The sequence below is a fragment of the Euprymna scolopes genome, chromosome 10, assembly GCF_053919585.1.
Source record: "Euprymna scolopes isolate OS-2025 chromosome 10, ASM5391958v1, whole genome shotgun sequence".
Lineage (NCBI taxonomy): Eukaryota > Metazoa > Mollusca > Cephalopoda > Sepiida > Sepiolidae > Euprymna > Euprymna scolopes.
In genome coordinates, this window is record NC_136491.1 from 137,779,772 (window position 1) to 137,806,815 (window position 27,044).

General features: G+C 32.6%; 1 protein-coding gene across 10 annotated transcripts in view; it reads right to left on the reverse strand.

Annotated features, from left to right (window-relative positions):
• The window catches only part of LOC145286300 (uncharacterized), a 408,045-nt gene that overhangs the window by 276,773 nt on the left and 104,228 nt on the right, over nucleotides 1–27,044 (reverse strand). For all 10 annotated transcript variants that reach the window (XM_080135169.1, XM_080135163.1, XM_080135168.1 and 7 more), the window contains exon 2: nucleotides 14,244–14,279. The gene's annotated coding sequence lies outside the window, so the exon portion shown is untranslated. The remainder of the gene's footprint in view (nucleotides 1–14,243; nucleotides 14,280–27,044) is intronic.

Consider the following 27,044-nt stretch of genomic DNA (forward strand, 5'->3'; position numbering starts at 1 on the left):
TAATAATGATTTTTTGATGCTCTTTTCTGAGAAGTGCTCAGCTGATAAAATGGCTGGCATAAAATCTGTACATCTGGAAAGATTCCAGATGGGCATTAAGCTGCCAATTCTGCCAGGAGAAAGATGGCAGCCAAACTTACGCTTTTGTCCATAAAGCCAGAAAATTTTACCGAAACTCAGATCAATCACTTTATTTTTTTCCGTCCCCCTCCCTACCCCAAAAATAAGTTTTCAAATGGATTTAAAAAAAAAAAAAAAAAAGTCAATATCATCTCAAATCTAAATCAGTGACTCAACTTCTCTATGACCTCATAATATTAGGTTTCAAGAAGTTTGTGTTTATACGAATGGTAAATTTATGTAATATAAAACATCTTCGGGTAAAAATGTTCCTTTGCATAACTTTAGATTTGTCTATTATTTCAACTACAGAAAAAAATTTGTCTATGTTGACGGTGACTACATGTATGTGTATATGCATGCGCATCTATTATCTCCACCATTATAGAAAAGTCACTGTGTGTGTGTTCGTGTTCCTTCCTCATAGGTTCCAAAATAATAAGCCCATCTTTTACAATTTCACACAAAGATGATTTATGTCTGGCTGTGTTCTTAGGTTTTGTACAAAAATTCATCCAATAAGTTATGTTTGTGTGAAATTTGCAAAAGCTAAGCTCGGTCGTATCAGAACCTATGAGAAAGTAACTGTCTCGCGCGCGCACACACACGTACAAACTGACTTTTATATAATAATAGATGTGGGGGGGGGGTTCTATGGACAAATTTATATTTAGTTGACCTCTGACAACTAAATATTTTAGTTTACTAGCCAAATAGAAAAGTTACTAGCCAGACCCAGGTGATTTTTTGGAATATGACATTTTCATTCTGTGACGATTTGGACCTGTGGAACTAATTTGATTTGATCTTTGTTTTTTTTGTTTGTTTTTTTTTTGAAATCACTAATGTATGTAGTGTACATCATAAAGATTTTTCTTTATTTTTTTTTTAGTAAGTGTAATTCTAAATATACACCAAATTTTATACTGAGACTTTTTTCAGATGTTTTTTTTTAAACCGTTTTTGTTAAAAAAAAAAAAAAAAGGTACATTGTTCTTTTAAAACTTGTTTAAATAATTTTGTTTGCAGATGTTATTAAAAAAAATAAAATAAAAAGATTAAGACATTTTTTACCCAATAATGAGCTTCGGAAGATTGTCAGTGAAAAAAAAAAAATACACAATCGTCAAATGATAAATATTTTATTATTTCTAGTCACCACTCGCAATGTAAACCCTGTACATATGTATATTATATTTTTTAATTTTATATATTACTGAAATAGTAACTAGATTGTGTCAACATTTCGTTATTTGGAAGTGGTACTATGAGAGAGCCATGAATTTAATAGCTGTTCTGCTTTCTATTTCACAATTTAAATCAACTTATGCAAGTGCTAGGTCTGCGATATATTTAACTTAAATTATGTTTTCTTTGCTGTTTATAAAATATTAAAAAGTTTTGAGACTTGAGGGTATAAATATTGAATTTGAATATTTATACCCTCAAGTCTCAAAGCAACTGGCCCGGACGGTATTCCAATTATAGTACTCAAAAAACTTCAACCTGAACTAGCGCCCAGCGCCTATACTTACAAAACTATTTAAACGTTGTCTTAAGGAGAATAGTTTCCCATCTCCCTGGAAAATTTCATCAGTATGCCCTGTATTTAAGAATTCAGGTGATCGCTCATCCCCCTCTCAGTACAGGCCAATAAGTCTCCTGTGCGTCATGAGTAAGTTGCTGGAATCTGTGTTAAATACAGAAGTAATCAACCATCTCAACAAAAATAACCTTCTTAGTGACACTCAATATGGTTTCCGTTCTGCTAGATCTACAGCAGATGTGCTTACAGTTATATCTCATAGGATTAGCAAATCTCTCGACGGAGGCAACCTTTCTAGGGCAATTGCTCTTGACATATCTAAGGCCTTTGATAGGGTATGGCATAAAGGTTTACTTCATAAGATCTCTAGCTATGGTATAGCTGGAAATGTCTTCTCAATTATTAAATCATTTCTTTCTGATAGGTTCATAAGAGTAGTAGTTGAGGGGCAAAAATCAGAAGCCCACAGTATTAATGCCGGTGTCCCTCAGGGGTCCATCCTGGGGCCAACTCTTTTCCTGATCTACATTAATGATCTTCCAAATCACATCCTTACATCATTTGTAGACATTTATGCTGACGACACTACCATTTATGGTAGCACATCTAAGACAGTAAACGACCAAGTTCTCTCCAATTCTCTCTCCTCTGATCTTGAGCATGTAGTACAATGAGGAAAGGAGTGGTTGGTTACTTTTAATGCATCTAAAACCAAGCTTCTCTCTTTACATCATCAACATTCTGACCCCCATCTGGCATCAATTGAAATGAATGGCTCTCGTCTTCAGGAGGCCTTAGTTTTGACAAGCTTCTGGGCTTGACCATTACTCCTGATCTTAAATGGAACACGTACATCAAATCTGTTGCCAAGGCCGCTGGAAAAATGGTGGGATCTTTCTATCGATCCAGTAGATATCTCACTGCTGATGCAATTCTCTATCTATATAAGAGCCAGGTACATCCAAGGATGGAATACTGTTGCCACATCTGGGCAGGAGCTGCTAGAAAGGACTTGTCCTGCCTTGATAGAGTTCAAAATAGACTTCGTAGCCTCATAGGAGATGTCCTTTTCTCTTCCTTGCAACCTCTATCTCACAGAAGAGATGTTGCGAGTTTGTCTCTGATGTATCGTTATTTTCATGGAAAGTGTTCGACTGAGCTTCAATCTATGGTCCCCCCCCTCGCCAAACTTTCACAAGAAACACTCGTCTAGCTGTAAACACTATCAATAATTCCCCCCACTCTTTATCTGTGCCTAAACCTAAACGTAGATTCCATGAACAAAGCTTTTTTATTAGAACTGCACGCCTGTGGAATTGTCTTCTGTTTTCCTGCTTTCCGGCTGACTACAATATGGTTGTCTTCAAGTCTAACGTAAATAAGTTCTTGATGAGCCGTTCCATATAAGTTATCAAATTTAACAAATTTTCATTACTAATGATTATTATATTGTCCAATTTCTATTGTACACTCTTTAACCCTTATCCTTGAGTGGCCTCTTGGCCTTGATAATGTGTTGATACCTATGAAAAAAAAAAAAAAAAGAAAGAAAAAAAAGAAAAAGTCCAATGTGAACAAGTTCTAATTGAATCGTCCCCCTAAGTAATCCAAGTTACAAAATTCCCACTGTTTACTATGCTAAAATCACAATGACTAATGTATACCTATTAACCCTTATCCTCGAGTGGCCTCTGGGCCTTGATAAGTGGTGACACTCATGTAAAAAAAAACAAAAAAACATAGCCCGTTGCCAGCTGTTGCTTGGTCGTAAAATACATTTAAATATTATATTTTCATTTATGCAGATTTCGTATTTATTATTACAGAGCCAATTCTTTATTGATTATTATATTGGACCCAATATACATTAGTGATTTCAAAAATAAAAAAAAACAAACAAAGGTCAAATCAAATTAGTTCCACAGGTCCAAATCTCAAATATACCAAGTTTCAAGTCCGTAGACCAAAAATTGATTAGTTTGGAAGAGACCGTTTCTCAAACAGACAGATAAGGTTATATATATGTCTTATTTGTAGTATTCAGAATTTTACTGGGCTTATAGAATTCAGTAATCGTTCATATACCAATAAATTTTAAGCCAAAAAGAGATGACTTAAATTGTAAGCTACAAAATTATCATATTTCATAATTGAACATTCATATATCGTTTTAACAAAAACCAAGACTTCAAAGAATAGGTTGATAGCAACAAATAGTGTATTTCATCGTTAGTTACAATTGTTTCAAGACTAATCGGACAAATTCAAACATTATGTTGTTTGAAAATTTTCACAAGAACAGCCTTTCTTCAGACTTGTTGAATAAAAAACACTTTAACAATAAAACATGGAAACCATTTCCCTTATAAGGAAAAGAAAATAAGCGGAACTATTTTGCCTATATCGCATCCTTGAAAAGTATAGAGAGAGAGAGAGGGAAAGAGAGGAAGAGAGAGATAAAGTTTTATTTGTTCACAATTTGATTAATATACACAAAAGGTACACTGTTTCAACAAATACTGAAAAACATTATATACACTCATTTCGTCATAATTTCTCTATTATACTCTTTATTCAAAGGAAATCTACATTAAAAACGTTACCTACTTTACATATCACATTATAGAAAATCTTAGGGGCGTTTAAAAAATAATGGCTCCTATTTTTCATTCCGTCTGAATGGATCAGAGGGAATTGCAAATTACTGATTCTTATGCATTGATGATCTGAAGTTTCAACTGTTTTGACGGCGTGAGATTCTAAGAAAGCAACCCCTGTCATGTGGATGCGCGTCGGAAGCAGAGATGCAGCATTGAATCTCTGAAAAAAAAGTATATTGAAAATGGTAGTGACTATGTAGAAAAATAAGTTCTGGAGCACAAAAGATCACCTGTTATAAATGGTATCACTTCTGTCTTCATATCTCTTAAACTTAAAAAAAGAAATGAAGCATGCATGGTCCCCCGTGAGTGCACAGTGAACGAGGTATAAAAAAAAAAAAAAAAAATAACTAAGTTCAGCATTTGCCTCCTCCCTCATTAAGCCCCAAAAGTTCCCAGGGGACATCAATGTGAAAATGAACAAGCGGCGCAGTTTTAGGCCTTAACATATGTAAATTTGAGTTCTGCACCATGCAAAAAAGAAATGACTAAGTCCATCATTTGCCCCCCCCCCCTCCTCCATTTTGTCCCAGAAGTTCCCAAGGCCTTAACATATTTAAAGTTGAGTTCAGCACCATGCAAAACTGCTAGATATACACAGGAAATTTTGGATAAATATGATAAAATATTCCCCAAAATGGAGTTTTTATTAGCCCTAAAACAGCTCCTGGGGCACACCCAGGAGTTATCGTGAAGTATAAACAAAACAAAATTGCATAGAAATCAGTTAGTTACAACTTTTCAGAAAGTTTTACAAAAATTCAAGGCATCAATTTTTTTTAAATAAGCACAAAAGTGTCAATTTTAGCCATTTTAACCCAAAAGGCACTCCTAGAGAGGGCAACTAGAGTTTTCCCAGAAAATCCATTCTGTTACTTTTTTTACTCGTATCATGTTTTATGTTTGTGCAAAACTTCAAAGAATTTCAATGCGTAGTTATTGAGAAAAATGCAAACAAACGAACAGACAAGGGTGAATTTACAGGTCCACCCTTCTTTTGCTGGGGGAACCAATAAATAAATCAATAGACTTTACTTTTGGAACAACCCTTATAAATTGCAGATAAATTATTTAAACCTGGAGTTTCTAGTATACATATAAAAAATCAAATTTTTATTTAATAAAAAACAAGCAGGCTGCCTGGCATTGCGCAGTTGTAAGATATGCTTAAAGAGTATTTTAATTAACGTAGATTACATATTTATTATCATAGAGTCAATTGTCAATATTATTATATTGGGCCTAATATAGCTAGAATTGAAACCAAAACATACAACTCTCTAGCCTCATTCCTTAGCATCTGAATCATGCCCATATGCATATAGTTAAAAAAAATATTGTTTAGCATATGAATATAGATTTGTGTATGTAAACAGGTTTAGTTGACTACTCTAGCCAAGGTCAACTGTTTTGCTTTCAATTTTGACCCCTTAGCAGCAATTTTTGATGGTTAAAAACCAAATCGAAAGTGTGCTACAAGTCCAAATAACCTATATATCAAATTTTAACTCTGCAGACCAAACATTCTGAAAGGATTTTGGTAGAGACTTTTCAAACACACACACACACAAACACCTATAAGGTTATATATATATTTCCATGTGTTAGACCATTTTCATCTTAAATTCTATGCAATTATGCAGAATGTAGACACTATGCATAAATAGAATTCATCATAATAGTGAAATGAAACCAATCATCTAATAAGAAACCAGAAAAAAAAAATGAATAATTAACGCTGGTTTTTCATAGGAATATGCAAATTACTTAATCTTTATGTAGTCGGTCGCATAGTTATGATTGAATATATTAAGTTCATTTTAATTTTTGAATAGAAAAAGTAGGCTTTTAATATCAATGTCAGACCAAGAAAAAAAACAAAAAAAAACTCAACTTCATAGATTACCAGATGTACCCAGTGTTGCCAGATATTAAATGTAATGTTAAATTTCTTTGAAAAAAAAAAAAAAAAAAAGAAAACTGAAAGAAACGGAGACGTGTATGCAAGTATTGTTTTTTCTAAACAGTTCACTTCTTGTACGTAAAATAAAAAAATACTTTAGCTGAGATCAAAACAAAAACCTAAAGACAATGGGTCAAGTATAATAACCATTAAGCCAGCTTGATATGATTTCTGAAAAGTGTTTTTAAACCTACTTAGCATAATGAGAACGATTTGCGATGCGCAGTCGTGAAACAGTTGGCAAACATAAAAATCCAATGACCCCTAAGTACCAATTTTTCAATTTTGATCTCTTAGCAGCCCATTTTGCCGGATGAAAACCGATTAAAAAGTTTTCCATGTGTCTGAATACCCTATATACCAAATTTCAAGTCTGTAGTTCAAAAATTTGTTTAGTATATAGGTTGAGAAGTGTCCTCACACACATTTTCACTTTTATAGATATATAGATTATATAAAAGAGAAACGTAGATAAATTTCCATAATCTTATGTATCTGTCTTAGAAGGGTGGAGACTACTTAACATTATCAAAGAATTGAATCAATGAGACAATTTGTATTCATTTCTTAGTAATCCTCTTATGAATCTATTTGCAGTCGCTATGCCTTTGGCATGCAGATATAATTTTTCAAATGCATGTGGCCAATAAGTATGGTGGGCAGCATATAAACTAAACTTCACCTATCAGAATTGAATCTGATTGGTTAATTTAATCATGTGACATAACAAATGAAATCTGACTTTGAATCCTTTTTTAATAGTGGAAAAAGATCATCATAGATTGCTTGAACACCAGAGGGTGGTATATGGGGTAATGGTGCAGCCAGAAAAAATAAAGTTAAGGAAAGAGAGATATCTATATAGTTATATTACAAGATTTTTTAGCATAATAATGTTGGGTATGATCACAAATATTTGAATGATTATATTTATAGCCAAGGGGTGATAAGAACAACCCAATCAGGTATCAAAATTGCTGTATGAAATATACTGAATATGAATTTTCAATCAAAGCTTTTTTTGTCTGGACACAAGATAACTGTGCTCTGCTAATCCTGATTAGAATAATATTACCATTATTTACCTGGAAAAGTTTCTGATTGGATTGATTTATATATTTTTTATTTGATAAATGAAATGTTCACAAAACAAAATTAAGCACAAGGTCAATCAAAAATTTGGGGAGACGGCTATATGGTCATCCTTGTCATTGTACATCTGATTGTCAATGCTAATGCTAGCTAGAGTTCTCATCCATCATAATACCACAAAACACTAGGGGTCGTCCTACTTAAGATTCCAAAATTATTTTTTTTATAGATTAATGTTGAGAATTTTTTCTTGTATCGACTACATTTATTATTCGCAGTTGGATAATTTTCTTTTTTCTATGCTAGAATGATTTCTTTATTTTTTATCATTTTTCTATTGTATGAATGCCTATACACTCGAGAAGTTAAAATAAAATATAGCTCAAGACTAAATCATCTTTCTTGTATTTCTTCAAAAATATGTTCTAGCAATTCTGCCAAAGGAAAGAGAAAATATCTTTAACTATTACCTCAGGAACCAAATAGAAACAGACAATATCCATACTCCTCCCTCGTTGGTCAACAGTCAGAATTGAATAGTCAACCAAAAATAAATCTTTTCAAAAACCTGATTCCGACTCAAAACTTCTCATTGTTATTCATTTTTTTTTCTTTTAACTTTTTTTACTAGCATGGGTACCTGGCGTTGCCTAGGTGTCGAGAGGTGGTAAAGTAAGGCTACTGAGCAACCAACCTCCAGCCTTAGAAAAAATTTTTTTTTCTAAAATCAAAAAAAAAAAAGTTTTTGTAGGAAGGTAGGCTCAGAAAGCCTTGGGGTGAATAGCCTGATAACTTACCACGACGCTACGAGGGCAGCAGAACTCCGAATGGTTAAAATTAAACGATTAAAAAGTTAAGTGACATGTGCGTAAATTTAATGAGGTCAAATGTCATGTAATAGGGCAATGAAATCATGCACTTAACTTTGGCTGCAAGCCAGTTTCCCCAAGATGTTGGAGAAAACCAGCTCCCCATAAAAAGGGGAGTGTTCAAATGAATAGCAATTGTCCGAGATGACAGGTTTTCCATGCATTGATCAAAGCTCATTGCTTTTCTAGACCTCCTGGCATGAGTACCAGGGAGTTTCGTTTGCTACGGATTCAGTTTCACTTTATTTATACGGAAACGCCACACAAACACACGGAGAGTAATAAATATCGTGAAAATAGTGTGTAAAAGTCGCCCAAATAAAAGATACACACGACCTCGTTTCATAAATCGTAGATATTATAATCTAGGTAGTATATAAAAAGTTCTAAGAAACAGTGACCGCCCCCTCCCCCAAAAGTCTTTGTCGAACATACAAAAAATGTGCACATACTAACACACATTTTGCCTTTTATATATAATAGATTATTACTTAATTACTTGTGTGGTCAACAGTCAGAAGAGTAGAAAGAGGATTTGTCTTTACTTTCGGCAGCCTCGTAATTCTTGCTTCCCATATTTTTCCTTCAATCCCCACATTCCATGGACGATGTTTCTGACAAAATTGCTGTTTTTTTTTTTGGTCAGAATCTATACATCTAACACTTATCGTTGGCGAGTTTTTGAATTTGAAGTATTTTATTGTTTTTTAGCTCTTAAATCAAGTGGCTTCATGCCTTGTCTGAAGTGATTTCCTTAAAAAAAAAAAAAAATGTTGGATAGTCAGCTGAAAAGAAATATTTAAAAAAATCTCCAACTAAAACTTTTATCGAACTGTTCTTTTTTGTTATTGTTTAATTATTATCTAATAATTAAAATCAAAGAATGGACATAAGTAAAACATGTTATGATTTTTGTACATTATCAATACAATTGCCGTTTCAACAGATACATTAATTGGGAGACAAAATACTTATTGTTTTATACGTTTACTCTGAATCACAGCAAACCAGCTTTTCCAATGCAATCAGTAAAAACAAAATAAAAACAATATATAAAAACAAAGACAATTTTACATTTGGTCACAACCTAAAAATATATAGAATGCTTTGTTACACAATGTTATCTTTTGACAAGAGACATTCATTAGAAAATCATGTAGAAGAAAGAGAAGCAGTAAAAAGAAAAAAATATGCAGTGCAGAAAAGATGGATGAATTGCTGTTTATTTTTGTCTATTTAGTAATCAAAATGGAATGAGAACAAAATAAACAACCAATCAGAAAATATCAAAAGTAAACAGCCAACCAACAGCATACATCATCAAATAAACAGCCAACCAACAGCATACATCATCAAATAAACAGCCAACCAACAGCATACATCATCAAATAAACAGCCAACCAACAGCATACATCATCAAATAAACAGCCAACCAACAGCATACATCATCAAATAAACAGCCAACCAACAGCATACATCATCAAATAAACAGCCAACCAACAGCATACATCATCAAATAAACAGCCAACCAACAGCATAGATCAAAAAGTAAATAAAGATTGCTTCTGACAATGCAAGGAAGAGTGTCAAGCTTTTGAACTCTTGCAACATGTCAAGGGTCAGTTTCCAAATAGCAAGAAATAGCAAAGGGGGCAAGTATTTTCTGCCTATCAGTCTCTTAGAAAAAAGATCGGCCATTGGATTTCGAATTTTAAGTCAAAAGTTAGTTTATGGGCAGTTTCCAATTTGGGACCGTTGATGTTCGCCGATCACTTGTGAAGATGACTGCGATCATGCAACTGTTCTGTGGGTTTGGAGATGACTTTGTTAGACAGATTCGAGCTCGAGTATTTCTTGCATGTTGGACATTCTGTAGCAGAGATGCTGACTGCTGTCTTTTCTAATGTCACATTTCCTCTTGCGTTCTTCATTGCATGCGGATTCAGCAATTAATCCTTTTGTGAGTTGCAGCACATCTGTCTAGGATTAGTTTTTACCATGTGTTATGATACAAACCAAACTGTTTGAGGGAGATCTTCAGATTATCCTTTAACCATTTCTGCTGTCCTCCTGCAGGTATTTTTCCTTTGGACAGTTCACTGTAAAAGAGCCGTTTTGGGAGGCTTGAAGTAGAAAGTTAGTTTATGAATAGTTTCCAGTTAGGGACTGTGAATGATGGTTGGCAGCCCAGAGGTTCCTAAGAGAGATTGGAGTCAGATTGGGAAGAGCATTAGCAGATGAAATGATAAACTAACGACAAAGACCCCCAACTACAGAAAAAATGATTTATTAGCAAAACAAAAATTTAAGTTAGATGAGTAAAATGATGATGGGAAGGAAGGGGGCCAAGATCTTTTGACATCTAAAGACAGATGCCTCCCGGTTGAAGGTCAGTTTTCAAATAGTCAGCTAGGAATGGCACAGAGGGCAGGTGTTTTCCACATCAGTCACTCTTAGACAAAAGATCGACCATAGGATTTTCAATTTTGAGTCAAGAGTTAGTTTGGGACAATTGGTGATGGTTAGCAGTCCAGAGAGATTGGAGTTAGATCAGACAGAGCTTTAGCAGATGAACTAATGACAAAGATGCCTTGATAGACATACAACATTTGGACTCCTTTATCACACAAGCGATTTATACACAATTTATGGAGTTGTGTTTTCTTTTGTAAGTTTGTATTGTTTTATTTGATTTTAATACTTGTAAGGCAGTGCTTGGGCCAATGGCAATCACCAAGACGTTATGACCAGAAAAAGTAGGAAAAAAAAAATGGCAACTATTAGAAAACTATGAAACAGCAGTGTTAGGGTTGGCAATTTGAGAGGGACGGCCTGGTCTTACACTAAGCATAAAGGAAGTGGTAATTATTTTTTGTTTTCAGAAAGTGAATTTTGGGTTTGCTTTTCAGCAGCAGCATAACTTGTTTTTGTCTTTTAATCCTTACATTCCATGAGTGATGTTTTTGACAAAGAGGGAAAAATTGCTGTTTTCTGGGTCTATTCTATCCTTACTTATCGTTGGCAAGTTTTTGACCTTGAAGTAATATTTGTTTTAGCTCCTTACATCAAGTGACTCCATGCCTTGTCTGGAGCGATTTCCACAAAAAAAAAAAAAAAAAAAAAAAAAAAAAATAGAAAAAGCGAACATCATTTTTTGAAGTTGAAGTCAGCTAATTTTTGCAAAACGAAAGCTTTGTCAGTGACCACTGTTACACGTGTGTGTATGTATGCGTAGCAAGATTTCGTTTGGCGATAAAAACAAATATACATTTTCGATTAGGCATAACTTATTTCTATTTTGACTCGCTAATTAAGATTATGCGTTAATTGCACAAAAGTCTATTATGCCAATTGATTGAGATAGAAGGAGAAGGTATTTTACTAAAGTGTCCACCACCCTCGGCAGGAATGTTAATTATTCATTTGTTTGTGTCAACAGTTATCAATCCCAGAACAATAATTATTAGTAAGAACGGACACACACACACACACACACACACACACACACACACACACACACACACACACACACACACAAGAATGTTATTACTGAGATTGAAAAGCTAAAAATACTTCATTATCAAAAGTTATATTTTTTTTAATGGAAATTGCTCCAGACAATGCATGAAACCACTTGATGTAAGGAGCTAAGAAAAAGCAAAAACAATACTACATCAAGGTCAAACACTTGTGAATGATAAGTGTTTGATGAAATAAATTCCGACCCAGAAACCAGCAATTCTTGCTTCTTTGTCAGAAACATCACTCATGGAATGTGAGGACTAATAGACAAAATAAGGGAAGCGAGAGCTATGCGACTGCTGAAAGTAAACCTAAAATTCATGTTTACGTTTTTAATACTGCAGTGTTGTAAAGTTGTGTTTGTGTGTGTTAACTGCAGAAGTCTAATCATTCGGTGATTGTCCAACTTCTGTTCCAACTCTCCAGTAAAGTTTTTACCTTTAATTTGTATAAAAATTTAAAACAAGTAAAATCACATGTTACTATTTACTTGCGTCCCTATAAGGGTTTAAAATATTTTTTTGTGTGTGTGTGTTATGCTAAGAGTCCACTTATGCAAATGAGCATTGTTTTGCATGGAGATAAAAAGTAAGGAACTTTCCTTTCAGACAGTTTTGAAAAGGTGACGTGATGAGTTTGGACCATGTTAAGTATTCAGAGAGAAAAGTGTTTTCAGATGGAGAAAAAAAAAAAAAAAAAAAACTACCGGTGGAAGGACTTATTTTTTCGGTTTTTTTTTTTAAATTCATTTATTTTTTTTTTTTACATCTGAAATACCCCTCTCTTACTCGCTTTCTCTGAGCATTTAACATGGTCTAAACTCATCATGTCAACTTTTCAAAACTGTCTGGGAGGAAAGTCCCTAATAAATTAATTTAATATAACTAATTTTTAATATTACACCGCCTCTCTAGTGCAATATTAAAAGTTGATCATGTCAAATAAACTTATTTCATTTTGACTTTCCCTTTCTAAAAATAATTACCTTCTAATTATTTTCTAAAAAAATTAAAATATTAAATATATTTATTATTTAGTGTTAGGGTTGGCAATTTTAGAGGGACGGCCTGGTCATACACTAAACATAAAATTATCTTCTAATTATTTTCTAAAAATAATTAAAATATATTTATCATTAAACATCTTTCCGGTAGATTGCAAGAAAACAAACACATGGTGACATCTTCCACAGATGAAAAGTTTTGGGCAAGAAAATATTCATGGAAATTCCATTTGATGCTAAGCACAGTTATAGTAAAAATGAGTTCTTGGTGAAAAACAAGAAATTGGATCTTCGTTCAATGAAAGCAATAATAAAGTAGAGATTAACAACATCTTTTCTGTGAGAAAGAGAATGTAGAGAAGAGAACAGAAGATATCAACCCCTGCCACTAGATTGTGAAGATGATTTTGTACTTTGTCAACTTAAGGGTAGTTCGATTTGGACACTAGAAATGATTCTAAAATGGCGATTTGATCCTCCAACTTCACACATGTGGCGACCGAGCACAATGGCAGGGCATGCATTGTTGAAGATATAGAATTAAAAACAATGGGTTTTGATATTTTTGAATTCTTGAGATGAGGATTGATAATATGTGTATTATTTCGATTGTTCCGACTACTGTTCTCATTATGGTTGCCATTTTCACAACGTTTCGGCTGCTTTAACCTTTGACCTCCTTCAGATCTATCTTGACACGGCTCTTATTAGTAAATCGTGGAAACAATGGGTTTTTGTTTTTTTTCCAAGAAAACCATAGTCATTAGAATTCAAAATATCTGATGGATTTATAAAATGGAAAGAGCATCGAATTGTTTCCATTTTGTATAATGGAGGATCGCATCTGTTATGTTCCTTAATATTTCGAGATGAGGATTAATCATATGTTTTGGATTGTTCCAACTATTGTTCTCCTCTTTCTTGGGTGCCATTCTTACGAGAGGAGATTAGTAGTTTGAACAATTCAAATAATATTGTTGCAATATTTTTGGCATATATAAAATATATTTTTGGCATACATAAAATATATTGAATCGGAATTTTCAGTCATAGCTTTTCATCTTGACATGTAAAGAGGACCATTGCTGATTGAATGAATACAATCATTCTTTACTTGAAATTATTTACAGTTCAAAGTTTTTCTGACTGGATCGATGCTAATTTTTGCTTGCAACAACTACATTTAATATCCGCAATTGTGTAATTTTCTTTTCTCTACGCTAGAGTTATTTCTTTTGCCATCTCTTTTTAGATCATTTTTTTTATATATAAGGCTTTCTACTCCAAAATATAAAATAAATAAATCATGTTTCATTATATCTCAAGGATTTAAAGGATTCTCTTGGTCAATATTTGATTCACTTTTCCAAATTACTGAAAACTATGCTTGTATCTTATATATGCACAGGAATTCTATCTGTAACAGACAAACCTCCATTTTGACTCAAATTTTAATAAAGATACTTACTGATAAGTGGAGGGTAATCACCTGAGGGCAGCTCGGCTAGAAAAAAAAAAGAAAAAAAATTAATTAAATATTCAGAAAATGCAACCAATTATAAACACTCAATGTTAACTTATTTGAATATCTGTATCAAATTATATTCTAAAAAATTTTTCATGCTAAACTGAATACAAAAAATAAATATGTCTTCAAAGATTCAATAATTGGTTTTCGTAGATAAATTCATAAAAAAAAAAATTACTAGTTATATATTAGAATATTTCAATTTTTATGGCTTTATTTATGTCTGTTGCAAAGGCAATAAGAATTTATTTTTATGGAAATCGCTCCACACAAGGCATAAAGCCGCCTGATGTAAGGAGCTAAAAGAAAAAAAATTACTTAGGTTCTGACTCAGAAGATAATAATTCTCCTTTTATAAGACGCATCACTCAGAATGTGAGGACTAAAAGACAATGAGGGAAGCAAGAGTTACATTGCTGCTGAAAGTAAATCTAGGGTCAACTTTCTTCTGTTTTTTTCTTTTTTTGGTAGATCTATTTTCTACCACTTCCAAGTTTAAGAGCAAATTCGGGAGGCTAACCTGGAAGATAGTGTTGTTTGCATAAATGTCTATGAATGATCTAAGGATGTGATTTGGGAGATCGTTGATGAATATCAGAAAGAGAGTTGGGCCTAGGATAGAACACTGAGGGATGCTAGCATTAATACTGTGAGCTAATTTCTACTTATCGATGACTTCTCTTATAAACCTATCAGAGAGGGATGACTTAATAATTGAGACATTTCCAGCTATTCCCTAGCTAGGGATTCTGTGTAGTAGATCTTTAATGCCATACCCTATCAAGACTAATTGTTCTAGAAACGAAGCCTCTATCAAGATATTTACTAATCCTGTGGGATATTACTGTTAGCATATCAGCTGTAGATCTAGCAGAATGCAAACCATATTGCATGTCAATGAGTAGGTTGTTTTTGCTGAGGTGGTTGACCAGTTCTGTTTAACAAAGATTCCAGTAACTTACTCATGACGCAAGGGAGTCTGGTTTGTACTGAGAGCCAGGTGACTGATTATCTGAATTTTCAATTACGGGGCATACTGATGAGGTTTTTTAGGGTGTTGGGAGGCATTTCTCTTGCAGACAACAGCTTTTTAAGTATGGGGACTAGTTCTGGTGGAAACTTTGGGCAGTATAATTGGAATGCCAGCAGTTGTTTTACTGGGATGAAGAATTATTCACTGAAAACATCTTTACATTTTCAGAGCATATATATCAGTAGTGAAAAGCTAAATCTTTACTTTTTTTATTTTCGTAATGTTTTATTGTGTCTTACACGTGTTTTGTTGAATGGTTGAAAAACTCCAAACTACTTGTCAGAGTTGTTTGGAGTTTTTCAACCATACAACAAAACATGTGTAAGACACAATAAAATATTATGAAAGTAAAAACAATGAAAGGAATGTTCACTATTGATTATATATATATATATATATATATATATATATATATATACATACACACACCATTATCTTAATTTGAAAGAAATAATGAAAGTTTTTTTTTCAAAGTGCTTATGAACATATTAGTAAAACAAAGAATTCAATAAAAGTTGTTAAAATACATCAATTCTATTTTAGATTAAACAGCAATTGTAAAAAGAATTTGTTTAACAAACATATGGAATCTTTGCCTCCAAGGCAAACTTAATAATAGCTATCCCAAACCAAATAGTTGTGAAAAACAATGGCTATTTTCAATTATAAATATTTTTAGATCATATATACATTATAAGATAGACATGCTGGAGCCATTTTGTTTTTGTATTGCTTCGCATTATAATTAAGTGTACTACACAATAGTGACAGGACGATTTCAGTACCGCCCCCCCCCCCCTCACCTAGATTCCATTCTAAATTCCTGATTCCGATACAATTAGATTTCAATTCTTTAAAATCTCTGAACAGATTTATTTTGGGGAGGAAAGATTTACTGCAAAATAAAAAATTAAAAAAAAAAAGAGAAAAAAAAATGGAATATTTCCTAAACATATACACTTATGAGACGATTTGTAGATTTTAATTTTACTTGTAGTCTAAAATCAATAAATATTCATCATTTCATCATTAATACGAGACATGCAAAATTTAGTTTTAATCTAATAAGAAAAAAAAGAAAAAGAAAAAGAATTGTTTTTGGCATTGAAAAAATAGGCATGAATTTTTCCAATTCTGATACCTCAAAAAAAATCTTTTTGCTCCCGATTCCAACAATTGTCCTAACACTAGGACAAAAAAAAAAAAAAAAGAAGAGAATTTTAAGATTCAACTTTCCAGTTTAGGATCGAACAAGGAAACATTTTATGCATTTATTTATGAGGACAATGTGAACATATCTTTACTCAAGATCATATATATATATATATATATATATATATATATATAAGGATTGTACCGCTTAGCAAATTGGTCGATTACTGATTGATAGGTTCTTTAATGTCGATATATCAGCAAATTTTGTGGTCATAAATGATACTAATATTTATTAAATTATATTGTAAACAAAGACAACTTTTGCTGGTTAGTGAAAATTTATCGAAGAGACATGCATCGCTACACCATATCATCAAATAACAGGCATGGCATGCTGTTAACATGTAGACATTTACAACTGAATTTAAGGCAAAAAGATGTAAACATATGGAAAATTTCCCTCTTTTCTCTTCCTATCGAATTATCATTATTATTTTTTTCTTTAAATCATTGTCAAATAAAATTATTTCATCTTTCAGTTTTCATGTTGAGGAATTGTACAGTAAATTGTGACGATGTACGAATCGAAAATAAAGCATTCTTCTTCATTCACTCTTGTTTCTTATTTTTGGACTCTCGCTACCATTACATACATGTTTATTTTTCTGGTTTAGATAATGTGTATTTTATTGAGATAAATTACTAATTGGGTATCAGACATTAGTAATTTCAATATGTCAAAAATTAACTAAATATTAATAACATTCAATCATAATAGCAACAAGTTTCTGCTGAAAGTATTTTGATATTAATTCCAAGCATAATACGGCTACCTGCAAGTTATATCAAACCATCATATCAAAGGATGGCAAATCAGCAAAAACTTTTACAACTAATATGTTAAACCATATTAGAAAGGTTCATCCAAAAGAAGCAAAAGTTGCAGATAAGAAAAGGAAGCACAATGAATATTCAGCGACAGACATTCCAGAAACAAATAGCAACAAGTACAAGACTCCAGCGAAACACCAAACTACTATAGAATCAATATTGACCAAAAAGAAAGTTTGAAATATTAATGACCACAGGTCACAAGAGATCCATTATCTGATAAGAGAAATGATTGCTGTTGATATTCAACCATATTCAGTAGCATCTGACATTGAATTTAATAGGCTTATTGCAAAACTGTTCAAATTACAGCATTCCATCAAAATGTACTTCACTGCCTTGCTGAAATTAGCAGTATTTCATGGACCTACAAACAGCTACAACAGATAATGCTCCCTTTCCGAGTTTGACAGATTAATGGCTTTTTTTTTTTTTTTTTTTACATGGGGGTCACGTCACCACTTATCAAGGCCCAAAGGTTTTCAAACGAACAGTGCAGACTGTGCTTAGAGTTGTTCCATTCCCTGGTACACAAACAGGTAAAGAATAAGTGAAGAATTGCACAAATATGGTTGCTGGTGTGAGGGAATAGTTATCATACATTGTATGTAACTCAGGATGTGAAGACATTTAACAGAAATACAGTCTCACTTGAATCGCTTTCTATTGGCAATTAGCAAATTAACTGAAATACAGGATCAGCTTAATTTAGAAAAACAAACTCATTCAAGATGTGACTATATGGTGGAATTCAATATATTATATGTTGAAAATAAATTAAGAATAATGAAAGCTCTTGTAATGTGTGCTGTTGATAAGATTTCTACCTTACTAATAGAGACTTGTTAGGAAAAAATATCCAGTTCCCGAGTCCATTTGAAGAAATCACCAAAGAAGCAGATCACAAAATTTCAACAATATCGATGATATGTACAATTTTAGCTTTTCAGGTTATTTCTGTCAAAAGCTGTCCAATCTAATTCTGATATTTTGTGACTTTAGTGGAATCCTTAATGGAAGTTCAATGAATCAATGGAAACAAGATATACATCCTATCCAAATGATAAAAACTTGTGGCTACTTTCCTAGATTAAAGATTCAAATTTAAATTTCAAAAGAATGACATGGAAAACACTATTAAGAATTAGATTCTACATCTACTTTCTACTGATGATAATGGAGCAGGATCAGCAGGATACACTTCTTCAAGCTATGCTGAGGGTTAAGATCAAATTATATGTCTTTCAAGCCTTTTTCAAATAAGCTCAAAGTAACAAATCAAAACTTAGAGCAGGTAGAAGCTGTGTTAAACCTGGAGACTACAAAAGAAATACAAGAATCACAATCTAAACTTAAAGGAGTAAATCCCTTACACTTAAGTGAACAAAACAACTTGATCATTATGTGGCTTTACAATTACTCACAAGAGGTGCTGATCCATTTCAGTGGTGGAAGACACAGGAGGCCTTACCACAGATGAGTAAACTAGCTTCAAAATATTTAAGCGCACCACCTTGCATATATACATATATTCATTGTTTTTATTATTTTAGTTATAGTTATCCATGATGGTGTTACAGTATGCACACTAATAGTCTCTATGATCTAGTCCTGGTATAATCAGCTGTACTAATGATCTGTACATATGCAAAATAAGTGTCCATGAATAACTATTTTATAAGTAATATAAATAAGTGTTAATGTAATATTTATAATAAAGTAAAGTGAGTTTCCCTATTTCATTGACCAGTATAGCTCCATAAACAAGTTTAATGTAAAATTTTGCTTTATATGCACTTTAGTCACTTATTGATACATGTTTCCAGAAAAAAATAAATTGAATAAGTGCAAAGACATTCTTGAAAGCATTATTTCATAAGGTTAAACTGTAAACAGTGAAACCGGAGTAATACTTATCTTTTTATTAAATGAAAATCATTTTTTTTTTTCCTGAAAATTTCGATGGAATCCACCTTTTAATTTGTGTTTTTTATCATTTTCCTTATTTTGCTCTTGAAGAGAAAGTTGGATGTCCAAACTTTTTGAGTGATTAGTCTAGAATAGTGGTTTTCAAAGTGGGCAGTACCGTCCAGAGGGGGGAGAATATGAACTTTCGGAGAGGCGCTGGTGAGTAAACAGGCGGATGGAGGTATTGAAATCGTGACGGAGGCACTAAAGCCATTTCGGTAAAATGTAACGGTGTTGGTAAAAAGACCAGAAAAATGTTTCAGATTTCTGGCCAACGATGACTTACATATATGCATGGTGATTTTAAGCTCCTCAATCCACATATTAAGATGTCTCAGGCTTTTTGCACCTTTTCATATAATTGTGTTTATAAAACTATATATGCACGTTTCATACATTTTTTTTGCATGATCTCAATCGTAATTTCTAATCGTTACTCCATTTTCTGCCTCAAATTAGTGTTTAATGGCATTCTGCATCTAGTCTGGTGCACTGCTATGGCTATAAAGTTCGAAGCTAGAATTGGCTCTCCAGATGCAGGCTTGAGTGGGTGATAAGGAAACCTAGGTTTGCCCAGCTACCAGGGTCCCCCTCTTGCAGACAAAGTCTCATGGAAAGGCAAGCCAATACGGTCAGAGCCAGCATAGCTGCAGGAGTTGCCGGAAAGGTGTTGCAGTGCTTCACCCTCCACCTATTGGTACTCCAAACCGGATTTTTTGTTAGGGTTTACTCTCTTAGCCTTTGCCAGGAATCCACAATTTGCCCATAGCTAGTAAAAATTTGAAAATATTTCCAATTTTGACGAAAATAACAGATCCTCATTGTAGTTATGATTGTGTCGCTTGAATACATCACCACTGAAAATGCTTTTCCAAACTACAGCCTGTACAGACAAAGCCTCTTTTAGGGATGGTTGGATGTAAAAGTTAAAAGCCAAATAAAAATCATACATTTTTTTTGCTTTTATATTTTTAATGAAGTTAACACGAAGTCAATATTTTTGCTATAACGTTGGGTGGGTCCTTAGAGTATCATCATCATCATCATCAACATGCAACATTTTGATTACAAGGTATTAGATCATAATTGGATGCATTTCAAAAATATGTAGCAGAAAAAGACTAAACATTACCCTCCATATATTGAAAACATTCACACAAATGAAATAATAAAAAAAAATCCTGTTGCATCGCAATTCTGATATTAATCAACTATATCACTTGTCTTTTATTCCGGCATCTTTTATTTTAATCAATGATCTTATTCCAACTTTTAATAATTCCTTCAACCTCAAGGTTGTTCATCCTTTCATTTTTTAGTGTTGTCCGCACCGAAGATTCAACATTCAACCTCCAGAAGTGGCATAATGGATAACGTACTTACTAAAATTCAGTTGTAAGTTACACTCTTCTGGAGGTTGGAGGTTCAATCTTCAGTGCCAAAATACAAAATACACTCAAAATACAATTGCAAATTACTTGGGACTTCTGACCAGTCATGGTTGATGAAACGAAAACATACTATTCCTGTGGATTAAATAAGAGCGTTCTGTTCGAAATTCCGTGCAGAATTCTGAATTCGACAAAATACATGTGAAGAAGGTCAGCGGTTACGTTGAGCGAAACATTTTAAAATGGCATTCAAGATGAAAATAGTTGTCAGAAAAATCTAATACGAATGTGCATTTTCTTTTGAAGAAAAAATAAATACATAAATATTATCTTGTATTTTTTTGTATTACAATCATTGTGCGAGAACTAGTTATCGCATTCATATAAAAAAATCTAAAAATAATCAATTTCCTATATTTACAATAGGAGGTATGAAGGTCTGAAAAGAGGGTCACAATTAACACATTAACTGTCTTAAAATTCTACCATGATTTGAATAACAAAGTTTTTACTGTTGAGGATAGTCTCCAGTTTGGGGCAGTTGGTGGCTCAGAGGTCCTCCAAAAGAGATTGGAGTCAAAACCAAGCGAGAGTAAATCAGGATGAAAAAAATAAAATAAATAAATAAATAAATCGCTGGAGAACAAACAGCTAGCGAGAGTCAATGTTCGAGGTTTCTTTTTCTATGCCATGGTGACAATATCACACACACACACACACACACACACACACACACACACACACACACACACACAGAGTTATATCAACTACTCATCGTGTGTTGTTCCTATTTATTAGCCTCCACACAGGGTCGGTTTTTTATGTGAGAAAAATCTAACACCCAAAAAGGGCATTCTGGATATGTACAAAAATAAAAACTGCCTCAGTCATAAAGGATTTCTCATCCACTGACTGAGGACAGAAAAAGTGAAGTTAAGAATCAGAACAGATACTACACTGTGATTTTGTCCCGAAGTCCAAGGAACATCATCGTGTGACCACATAGATGATCATTGGGTTATAAGGTGTAGACCAGAAGAGTACCCAACTCAAAGTCAGCAACAAACAATGTTTGATCAAATTTAGTTTTTGATATAAAACTTCCGGCAAGAGTTTCGTTTTCCCAAATTTATTAAATAGTGATGGGATGATTTCAATACCCCCCTCCCCTCCATTCCAATTCTTTATAAATCTCTAAATATTTAACTATAGAGTTGTGGGGTCATTTTTTTTTTGTTTTTTTTTTTCCCCATGATTACCGTAAAAACACAAGTTATATGTGGATATATTTTCTGAAACATAAAAACAAACTGGGGGGGGGGGGGTATAGATTTTAGTTTTACTGGCAATTTAAAATCAATAAATATTTGTTTTATTTTTTAATACCAGCAATGGAAGATTTTGTTTTTTAAAACAAAATCAAATAAAAGCATAATTAAAGGAATCGTTTTAGGCATCAGAAAATAGACACAAATTTTTCCAATTCCGATGCCCCCAAAAGTTCTGATTTTTCAGATCCCGATTTGTTATGTGAAAGTGCAGATTAGTTAACACCCCCACATGTTAGGAATGGCTTTCTAAATAACATTAATTCAGCACAGTAAACTGCAGATTATTTAGAAATCCATTCATAAAATGGGGAGAAGGAAGGTTTTGTTAACTATTCTTTACTTTCACTTCACAATTCAGTACAAAACATGGCAACTGCAAAGAGTAAACGACCCAATACAGGAATTTGTATTATTTGGATTCATCGAACTACTTTTCTCATCTTGTGTGATTTTCAGGACGTTTCAGTTGATGTAACCTTAGACCTTCAGAGTATCTTGTTGAACTTGGGAATTTGGACAGAATTTCCTGAAGAAGGTCGGAGGTTACATCGACTGAAACGTTGTGAAAATCACACTCAAGATGAGAACAGTAGTCCAATGAATCCAAATAATATGAATAACCAATCCTCATCTCAAAAATTCAGAAACGCAAATACAGGAAGTCTTTAATATCAGGAACTAAATCTCACTGAACCCCTTTTGCTACTATATATTACATATACTCTTATGTATCTGGCTTCTAAAATATATTACTCAATCAGAAAAGAAAATCTGATTGTGTGATAGATATATAAAAAAAAAAAAAATTCTTAAATTTCCATAAAGGAGATATATAAAAAAATAAAACTATAATTTTTACCAGTTAAAAACGGTCAAAAGTTAGAACCTATTGACTTAGAATGAGTGCTTTAGGCCAAATTGATGGTTGAATATGGTTAAATTTCTGATCAGTTTTGCATTAGATACTAATCTAACCCTAACAGTGCATTGAACGGATACTATAATACTCTGTTCGTTGCACCTTCTTATAGTAAAGGTCGGTTCTGATGTAATTCTCCTTTTCCACTTTCGTTTTTTCTTACTCAAATACCTCTATTCCGAATTCATAGCAGTAAGCTGGCATCAATGGACTTTTTTCTTTTTTTTTTTTTAAATACCAATCGGACATAATGTTTTTTTGTTAAGTTTCTTTTCAAACTTTAGTTTTTAATGTTTTTTTGATGTGCTTTGGTATCGGCAAATTTTTTATGCTAAAATATATACAATAGAAAAATGATCTCAGATCCAAGGTTTACGTATCCGTTAGCGAATTATTATAATTAAATTTTAAGACACCAAAACGGTCATTAACAATGTTTTTATTTAATGTTTAATATATTTCAAACCGATAAATTATTGCAACGTAAAATTAATTAAAAACAAAAATCATATTTCTTAAGTAAAAATTCCATTTTTACTCGATTACTAAATTTAAAGTTATTTAAGCAAATGTGACGGTTCTGCTGGATGTTTGTATAAATTTTTTTTTACTTGATTAAATAATTCGAAAGGAGAAAAATGATGACCATTGATATATCATCGCGCTATTTTTTCATAGTATTTTCAAGTTAAATTTAGTTTTCTTATTTCGATTTATTTAATCAAGTAAGAATCTCATGCAAAGGTCTATGAGAACCTTAAAATGTGCTAGAACAATTTTAAAATTTAGTAATCAAGCAACAAATGGAATTCTTACCAAGTTAAATAATTTGAAATAAGAAATATTTTTGTTTTAATTTAATTTTTATTGTACGGTAGGAAATAGGTTAAATTAAAAACAAAGAAAAGAAACATTGTTTATGTACGTTTTTGTACAAAAAAAAAAAAAAAAAAAAAAAAAAAAAAGTCCATTGATGCTGGCCCACTGCTACAAATTCGGTATAGAAGGGTCTGAACAAGAAACACCATGAAAGTAGAAAAGACAATAACTGTACGAGAACCCAAAGGTTCATATACAAAATTTCAGCCAAACTGGCCCAGTAAGTTTAGAGAAAAGATAAAATGAACAAAGAGATAAAATATAGATAAAAAATATTTTTAATACTGTGCTCCATATTTAGAATTCATTATTAAAGCATCTAATTTTCTTGCTAGTAAAGTAGTTTAACCTATTTTTATAATATATATATCTCGGTCCCTAGTGCGGGCGACACAAGAGTGCAATTGCAAATTGCTTGGGGCTTTTACTCAGTCATGGTGGGCAAAGTGGGGCATGTTGCCACATGGGTTGGGTGAGAGGTTCTGTTCGGAAGTTCCATACAAGGTTCCTAGGTTTAGCGGAGCGATTCCTGGGCTTGACAAAGACATTCTTTAGTTTGATAAGGTACAATGACTTTCATAAAAAAAAAAAAACTCGACTAGCTATAACCACTATCAGCAATTTCCCTCACTCATATATAAATATATATGCTTAAATCTAAACGCAAATTTTATGAACAAAGCTTCTTTCCTAGAATTGCCTGCTTCACTGGCTTACTTCCGACGACTATAATATAGCCTTCAAGTTTAACGTAAACAAGTTCTTGTTGAACTGTCCCCTTAAATAATTCAAATTCTACCCAACTTACACCATTAACGATTACTACATCACCTTACATTCATTAATCCTCATCCTTGAGTCGCTTTCAGGCCTTGATAAATGGGGACTCGCTCGTAAAAAAAAAAAAAAAATAAATAAATAAATAAATAAAAAATTAAAAAAAAAAATCAAAAAAAAAAAAAAAAAAAAATCTGTTACTCCTGTTATTAGTTTAGTAATTACAAAAACAAAAATACAGACAAATGTATGATGTACGTAAAATGTCATATTCCAAAAATTACAAATTGATCAAGTGATTTTTTTATTAACTGTAACAATCAAATTTTATGAGAAAGCAAGACATGTTTGGATCCGACATGTTTAATGAATAAAGGGAGACAACTTAATTCAAACTACCAATATTCAAATCAGCCTTTTAATAGCTTAGATTTACCATTACAAAAAAAAAAAAAAAAAAAAAAAAAAAAAAGTACAAATTTTCTGTATATATATATATATAAAAAAAAAAAATGTCAATTTACATGATTTTTAGAATATGACATTTTCGTTCTATGACGTATGTACATTACAGATTTTTCTGCATTTTTATATTTTAATTAGGCTGAACTCTGGATTTGCGCCAAATACTCCTGCCCCCTTTTTTCTTGTACGTCTTCTAATCTTAAAGAGATTCCAATTCGTATGGTCACAGGAGTCCAGAATTGAAATAATAAAAAAAAAAACAAGAAATGGATGTGAATTTGCAGCAATCAATAGAAATGTAGAAATAAGAATCGATAAATGAGACAGAAAACCTGACTGTTGTGCGACAAAGCGAGCAGTAATCGCTGTTCAAGCGGAGATTCAAGATGACTCAAACAAAAATCGGTGAACAATTAGTTGACAACGAGGCAACATTTGATTATTGAATTTCTGTCAAATAAAAAAAGCATTTTCAGTCCAAAAGCAAACACCTCAGAACTCTATTTTAAATAAGAAACAATGGTTACTTTGCTGAATGAGACTCTCCACATCCTCCTTGGAATAGAAGTTCTTTTGTGCTTTGGTTAAAGACAAGCTTTTATTTTCTCTTCTATTTAAATTTTGCTTTCTGTGAGACAGACGGATCGCCGGTGACACCTAGAATAAGGTTCATTCTGATTAATCTTCCTTTAATATTTTTCCATTTTTTTTTTGCGACTGAAAATATAAACAGTTTAAAAAAATAAAATACTCGGCGATTTCACATATTTACCGATCCAAGTGACTTCTGGTTTTGACTTGTAAGTAAAGGGTGTCAGATAATCGGAAGATCCCTCATTCATTTTATTATATTAAAAAAAATTTTTTTTGGCACATATGCAGTTTAAGTTGTAAAGATAGCCTCTACCTATTGCATGACTAAAAGGGACAGATTGTAGATTGCACCGTTGCAACGTCAATGCTTGATTCATTAGTTTCATTTTCTTTTTTCACTTAATTGTAACAAGGCAATATATCATTGGTCCACCGACTTAGTCGGATTTGGAATTCACCCTCGTCCGTTCGTTCCACAAATACTCAATAAGTACTCATTACATTTTTCTGAAATTTTGCATTCAGTTACAACTACATAAGAGAGCATATGTAACAGTCTCGGATTTTTGAAAAAAATTCTGATTGCGTCCCAAGGGGGTAAAAAATGGCCCAAAATACCATTTCCGAGACATTCTGACCATTAGATTTTGATGAAAATTATCCAAAAAGCAAGACCACATGGACATACATCTGAAAACGTAATAATTGACGCTGGCAAAAAAAGTGTTTTAGGGGTGAAAAACACCTTTTGGTGCTAATTTTTATTTTCTCCTAAAATTCAAAGTATCAGTCGGGGGACCATATAGTTTTTGGCTAGTTTTATTTCTAAATCATGTGAATAAACATTAAACAATAAATTTATAAATTTCAAAAAAGAATGTTTTATTTCTTTGCAAATCATTCTTTATTAATAAACTAGGAGAAATAAGAAAGCTTCACCTTCTTTCCTTCATTTAATGATTACTCGATCCGCAATATTGATTTTTATTTTATTTATTTATTTTTTTTTTACATTTTATTCGTTTTCAGTTTTTTTCGCCCTTAAAATCTTGTTAAATGTGTTGACTGAAAACACAATCACAGAGAGATTAACAGCTTTTTTGTGTACCAAATAGATCATTATTTATCAAGGCCAAAAACTACTCAAGTTAATTAGATGAAATGATTGTAAGTTGAATGATGAAGAACCCGATACAAGGATTGAGAATGACTGATGGAATGGACCAAAATACAATACTTGGAAACAGTTCATGACAGGACATGATATTGAATCTGAAAACCATGTTGTAATGGCCAGGCTCAACGTTGCTTAACTTTGGTGATCTAGTGTTTCAATAT